This window comes from Martes martes (genome assembly GCF_963455335.1).
Source record: "Martes martes genome assembly, chromosome: 9".
NCBI classification, from domain to species: Eukaryota; Metazoa; Chordata; class Mammalia; order Carnivora; family Mustelidae; genus Martes; species Martes martes.
In genome coordinates, this window is record NC_137896.1 from 15,047,079 (window position 1) to 15,054,871 (window position 7,793).

The window sequence follows — 7,793 nt, forward strand, 5'->3', positions numbered from 1 at the left end:
TTTAATATTTTGATATATTTAAACAAATGGGAACACCCTGTACACTCTGTTCCCCCCTTGACTTTTATTACCCGCTGTATCTTAGATATTTTTCTCACCTTTCCTTATAGACCCCTCCCTTTTTAGAAGTTTTAATTGTGGCAAAATATGCATGCATAATATAAAATTTGCCATTTTAACCATTTCTCGATGTATGGTTCAGTGGTACTAAGTACATTCACACTCGGCCCCACCCCTGACCCCATCCCCAGAAGGCTTCTCCTCTTGTAATACTGAAACTGTAGGCTTTGAACAACTTCCCCAGTGTGTCCCCCCGCCCCCGACACCCCCCCCTTCTGCTTCCTGTGTCCGTGACGTTCCTCGCCCTGGGTGTTGCTTCCAAGTGGGACCATTTGTCCTACGACTGGCTCGTCTCACTGAGCACAACGAACTCAAGCTTCCCCCGTGCTGTAGTCAGATTGTCTTCCCTTGTATGGCTGCACGGTCTTCCGTGGTTTTACCAACATGCTGCTCGTTTATCTGTGAACGAACACCTGGGCTATGTCTACGTTTATGATTCCTAGGAATCATGCTGTTAAGAACACGGCTGTACAAATATCTGCGTAAGAGTTGACGTTCGAATCGTTCGGGTGTTGTGGAATTGTCCAATGATATGGTGATTTGACTTCTGTTTTTTGATGAATTGCCATGCTGTTTTCCACAGCGGCAACTCCGTCTTCTGTCCCACTAGCAGGGCACAAACGTTCCATTTCTCCTCATCCTCGCCAACACTTGGTATTTTCATTTTTTTTAATATTTTAGTTATTTATTTGAGAGAGAGAGAGAGCATGCAAGCAGGGTGAAGAGCAGAGGGAGAAGCAGACACCCTACTGAGCAGGGAGCCTGATGTAAGACTCGATCCCAGGACTCCAAGATCATGACCTGAGGCGAAGGCAGATGCTTAACTGACTGAGCCACCCAGGCATCCCATCTTCATTGTTTGTTTGTTTGTTTAAAGATTTTATTTATTTATTTGATGGACAGAGATCACAAGTAGGCAGAGAGGCAGGCAGAGAGACAGGGAGAAGCAGGCTCCCTGCCAAGCAGAGAGCCCCATGCAGGGCTCGATCCCAGGACTCCAAGATCATGACCTGAGCAGAAGGCAGAGGCCTAACCGACTGAGCCACCCAGGCGCCCCATCATCATTGTTTTGACAGTAGCCAGCCTAGTGGTGTGAGCTGGCATGCTTCCAGTGTTTTGCTACAATAAGAAACGGCTGTGGATTATCTCGTACACGCTTTATTTCACGCATGTGAAACTGTATCTATGGTTTAATTCCTAAAACTAGAATTGGTGGACCAAAGGGTTTGTGCATTGTTTGCAAAACTTATAACAGCCTAACCTATGCACCAAACAGAGCACCAATCCTGAGTGCTTAGCTTGGTGACTTCTCACAGAGCACGGGGGCTCCTGCAGCCAGGGCCTGATCCCCAGAACCCTCCAGCCCACAGCAGCCCCCGTCATGTCCCACAGAGAGGAGCAGTCATCAGCCTGACTTCCGACAGCACGGGTTCATTTTGCCTCGTTTGAACTTGGTGTAAGTGGACGCACACGGCACATACCTCATTCTGTGTGTGATTCATCACACCACTGCGGACACACGGTCATTCTCACAGCACTGTTGCATGCAAATACACCGAAATTTGCTTATCCCTGCTACCGTTGTTGGGCATTTGGGCAGTTCCCAGTTTGGGGACATTTCCAACAGGGCTGCTATGGACATTACTCGTGAAGTGCTGTTCAACCACATTCTCCTCCAATATATACTCAAGAATCGAAAGAAGGGACTTGAATAGATATTTGTACACAAACGCTCATTGCAGCATTTTTGACAACAGCCCAAAGGTGGAAAGCAAGCCCAAGGTTGCTGATGAGTAGATAAAACGGTACATAAATATGATGGAATATCACGCAGCCTTAAAAAGGAAGGAAATTCTGACACGTGCTGCATGTCATAACCCTTAAAGACATTATGCTGGGTGAAATGCGCCAGACTCAAAAGGACAAATACTGTACGACTCACTTAGCTAGAGCAGTCGGATTTAGAGAGGCTGGGACTAGAATGGTGGCTTCCACAGACCGGGAGGAGGAGGGAATGGGGAGCTGCTGTTTAATGGGGCAGAGCTGCTGTAGAGGAGGGTGAAAAAGTTCTGGAGGGGGGTTGGTGGTGATGGTTACACAACGGTGTGAATGAACTTGATGCTGTTAAGCTGTACCATTAGAAATGGTGAAAATGATAAATCTAATGTTATGTGTGTTTTATTACAAAAAAAAAAAAAGAAAGAAAGAAAAGAAAACTTGAAGCCACAAATGCAAACCACCGATGTAACTTCAAGTTTTCTAGTGGACATGTTTTAAGAATAAAAAGAAACAATTGAAAAATTATTTAACCCAATCTATCAAAAATATCATTTCAACACAGCATCAATATTTTTAAAAAAGCTGTTGAAGAGTTATTTCACTTTTTTCCCCACACTAACAAAATCTGGTGTGTATTTTATACTTACAGCGCGTCTCAAGCCGGACTAGCCAGCTCTGAGCGCCCCATAACCACAGGTGGCTGGTGGGTATCATGTTGGATACTGCAGGGCTAGTACACGTCTTTATTCATGTCTAAGGCATTCCCATTGGATGCGTGTGATCTTGCAGTCCCTTTTTTTTTTTTAAAGATTTTAAAAAATTTGTCAGAGAGAGCACAAGCAGAGGGAGAGGCAGGCAGAGCAAGGAGCCTGGTTTCATGACCTGAGCTGAAGGCAGACGCTTCATCAAGGAGCCACACAGGTGCCCTGAACTTGCACTTCTGAGAGATCCTGCCAGGTTGCCTTCCGTAGGAGTTTTAATCCCCCTGGCAATGTATGCGGTTGCATTTCCCTCGTCTGCACACCTGCCAATTTGATAGATCGCAAGAGCCTGCTTGCTTTGGATTTAACTCAGGTTTCTCCGATTAGGAAGGAGCTAACATCTCTTTACATGTTAAAAAGCCATTGTGTTTCCTTTTCTGTGAACCACAGGCCCGCCTCATTTGAGGGCTGTTTTGTGTTCCTCTGCACAGGGCTCTGGGCTCCCCAGGCCCCACCTGAACCTGGGACACAGGGGGCGCCCGCGGCCAGGTGTTTCAGAATCCTGTTCTGCAAGAATTCTGTCGGCCGGGGTCCTGGGAAGCCGGGCTTATCTTTGAGGACGTGACTCCCTCTGCTGGCAGTGCTGAGATTTGCCGCCTCGGCTTGGACCAGCAGAGGAGGCGGGGCTGCTGGAGCCCGGCTCCATCTCACCATTTACTACCATTTACTGCCCTGTGACCTGGGTGAGCAACCGCAGCCCTCTCGGAGCTGCACCTCCTACGTGTAACATGGAAATCATCTGCCATTCCTCTGATCCCAGGTTTGCTGGGGGGATAATCGGGTGATGGGACATGAGGGGAGCTTCCCAGGGTGTGTCATGCACAAGGACTAAATGAAAGGTACTGAGGGGTGGGGAGTTGGTAGTTTTTTGTTCCTGGAGGAGCGAGAAAGGGTGGCATGGAGCCCAGTAAAGGAGGCACAGGTGCAGCTGGACGTTCATGGGGAACGGCCTGTTTCCTGTTCTGGGGAATGGCTACCTCACTTCGCAGCAAGAGGCTGGGACGAGCTGCCATGCCTGGGACCCTCACATCCGTACCACCCCAGGCCTAACCTGGACCCCCATCTGCTCCCACATGGGGCTGGGCACACAAGAATGTTGAACAAACCCAAGCTGAACACCCACCGAGGCATTTGGACGCTCCTAGCCTGGACCCTCCCTCCCAGGGGCCCTGTAGACAGGATCACCCGAAGGGGAAGGGGACGGGGGGGAGGGGGAGCACTCCTATGACCACATCGCTTGAGCACCAGCTGTTTGGTGGTGTTGGGAGAGGGCGGTTCCCACCCCCCCCACCCCCGAGCCAGTCGGACCCCTGCCACCTCTCCACAGGGCTCTGCCGTCCTATGTGACATTCAACTCCTGTGTAATTGACAATTATACTCAAATCCTCCCTCTGCTCTAAAACCTCCCCTAGCACCCCCACCGCCTGCCAAAGAAATCCAGCTTGAATGTCACTCTGACATTCCAAGCCACTGTAGCCTAAACTTGCTCTCTCCGTGCAGGAAGCCTTCTTTGACGGTGCTCTCTCCTATGAGCACCAAGGGCTTACCTCCCGGCTCTGCCCCTGTCCTGCGATGTGTCCTCGGTAAGTCATTTTCCCAAGTCTCAGATTATTTTTATCAAGTGGTGATAATGATTCCCATCTTGAGAGAGTGATTGCAGGAATTACAGGAGATTAGGTGTCAGAGTGCCCGCACGGGGTAAGCCCTGGCGTGGCAACCATCATTAGCAGCAGCAGGAGCTGCCGACCTCCGCACACAGGCGCCCCCGGTCCCTGGGGTGGGGGGGGTGGGGGGGGGGCGGGGGGGCGGGGTTTGTCCAGAGGTTTGCGCTCTTTGCCCACTAGAGGGCACCAGAGATCAGGCATTTGTCCAGGACTCTGACCCTGGCTGAGCAAGCCCCCAGGCTCCCAAGGAGGTAAGAGTGAGGGGTTTCTGGGCTCAGAAGAGACCCCTAAGACCATCTGAGAGCCTGGCAATCATCCTGTGCTGCTAGGCCTGGCACTGAAAGATTCCCCAAACCCTGAGCTTCAGTAAAATAACGAAAGGCAGCCCAGTCACCACGCCCAAAGCCCTACCATCCTTCCTTGGAGGCATCCCACGAACAGGAGACAGTGTGGGCAAAAGAGCGCTAGCTTCTGAAGCTGACTCTTCACACCTGTGTGACCTTGGGCAGGTGACGTGCCCTCTCTGAGCCTCAGCTTCGTTTTCTATAAAATGGAAATGTAAAAAAAAAAAAAAAAAAAAAAGGAAATGTGACAGCAGCCTAGAAGGGAAAGGCCTCTGTGTGCTGAGGGCTGGTCATAATCGCTTTTGTTTCTTTCCATCAAGAATGCTACAGGGTAATCAGCTGTTTTCTGCTGATCACAAATGCAATGGATTGATTACTCCAAATGCTTTTAAAGCATCTCACCGTGAGGCAAGCCCTGTACTGGCCTGATTAGCAAAATGAAACTAATGGTTTTGTTAGGGGTCATGAGATTCTGGGTGCTAGGTCTCCCCACCTCAGCCCCTCTGTATTCTTCAAACTCTCCATAGTGTTGATGCATTGTCCTCTCAACGGTAGACAAGGGTGGAAAGAAGGAACAGGCACCTGCTACGCACTGGGTATTTTTCCTTTATCCTCCCTCCAAATCCATAGGCTCCACGCGGGCAGGGACTGTCTGCCTTGCTCACTGCCATATTCTCTGTGCCTAGCACTATGTGTGGCACATAGTAGGTCCTCAAAAAATATTTGTATACTGATCAAGAGTGATTTCTGCAGACTTTACAAATGAGGAGCTAAGGTTCAGAGAGGTTTTGTGACTTTTCCTTGATTACCCAGCTAGTGGGACACAGGGCCCATATCCCGAGAAATTTCTTTCTACTCAGTGCCTATCCTTCATCCCCAAACTTCCTTTGCCCAAAACAGCTTATTTTGCGAATTCCTACTTATGTAGTACTTGTTAAGCAACAATCCTAAGGGGTAGGTTTTAGAATTCCACCCATTTTATAGACAGGAAAATTGAGGACCCCATCAGTCAACTAACTTGCTCAGATCACACAGCCAGTAAATGGTAGAGCCAAGATTCTAAGCCCGGCAGTCTGTCACTAAAATGCTTGCCCCTGACAACTATGTGAAGCCACCTCTAGGTGTGACTCCTGCCTTCCTGATCCCTTGGGAGCCCCTGGAGGGCCTGGATCGTGCCTTCTTTTGTGCAGGCCCTGGAGCTCCTGCCACAAGGTGAGGTGTGTTGTCTGTAGGCCCTCAGTTCAGGCCCTCCGGCCGCATTCCTTTCCCCACCCCCCAGGCAGATAAGGTCCTCTGGTTGCTGTAAGCCCATCTAGAAGTTAGTAGGTGGCCCTTGGTTTCTAATGCAAGGTCATCGCTGCCCTTTGAACCTGTAGACACCTATAGAGCCTATAGCCTATGCTTCACCCTGTCCTGTCTACACCTGCTAGCAGCAGCTAGCGCTTTGAGGGTAGAGGGAAAAGATAAGAGGTAGACTGTGACCCCTTTATCTGTACTCCTTTTCCCACTTTAAGATGTGAGTCCTAAAGTGTAGGGCCAGGGTGCACATGGACATATGTGTGCATGGGGCTCCCACAGACACGCCTGCGGATATGAACCATCCTGCATGCGAGTGCACGTGGGAATCTGGGTGTGGCACGAACACCCCCGGGTGTGGCCAAGGGTGCCGATGATGCAGACCTGGGTGTGAACTTGAGTTTCTGTGCAGCTCTGCACAGATAATGCACAAAGACAGACAACCAAAGCAGAAGGCTATGCACCTCCTTGCCCTGCCTCGGCTTCCTCCTGTGTAACGTGGGGACAACAGTGGCACCTCGCTGGTGGGACAGCTCCAGGCATGCTATAAGTGCCATAATAATAACTACTGTATTATCAACCTCCCAAGTTGCTGGAGATTCCAGAAAATAATAGCTTTGAAGGATCTGGCTCAAGATATATTATACCCATCATCCTCAGATCAATCATCTTTCCCTCAGTCTTAGCATTGCACGGGCACTGGTAACACTGGGTCAAGAGAGTTTAGAAATAGAGGTGGGGAAGGGTGGGGAATCTATTACCCAGGGTCCCGCCCTCCCCCCAACCCCATCCCCGCCCCAACAAGCAGTCTCTGCATTGTTACTGTTCCTTTCCAGACCTTGCCCATCTGTCATCTCGCTTGGGGCTTGGAGCACACCATGGTGGGGCTTGGAGCACACCGCAGTGGTCAAAACACATTGAGATGAATTAACATACATTGTTTTCAACAATGATGACTAAACTGAGTATTTTTGTAATCCTGCCTTTGTTTACTTCTTGCGAGCATTTCCCATGTGACAACCTGTCTTTATCATTACTGGAGATAATAGAAGAAAATTAGAAACTACCTAATGTCCCCAAACAGGGAAATATCCTTTTATAGAAGAGCCAGCCTCAGGAATGTTACGAAGTCGTAACGGACATCTTTTTCCATGTGAGATTTTTTTCCTTTTTGGGGGATAGTTTCGTGTTTCCATATCGGGAAAGGGATATTCCAGGATTATCTGTCCCTGGCAACGAAGCAGATTCCGTTGAAAAAGATGGAGACATTGGCCATCAGGGAAATGCATGCCCATAGTCCAGTGAGATCCCACAACACACCCACGAGGATGGCTATAATCAAAAAGACAGACCCTGGCAAGTGTTGCTAAGGCTGTGGAGAAATTACAATCAATGAGAACCTTCATACACTGCTGCTAGGGACGGAAGGTGACACAGCTGCTTTGGAAATCAGTCTGGCCATTCTTTAAAAGGTTAAACATAGAGTTACCATATGACCCAGCCAATTCCTCTCCTAGGTCTGTGCCCAAGAGAAACGAAAACATGTTCATACATAAATACTCACAGCAGCATTATTCATAAGAGCCAAAAGGGGGAAAAGTCCAAGTGTCCCTCAACTGATGAATGGATGTATGAACCATGGTCTAGCCACACAATGGAATATTGGCCAGTAATACCAAGGAATGAAGTACGGATTCATGATACAACACGGACACACCGTGAGAACACTGTCAAGTGAAAGAAGCCAATCACAAAAGACTTAGTAAGATTTCCATTGTGCATGATTCCATTTATTTGAAATGTCCAGAATAGGCAAATACATAAAGATG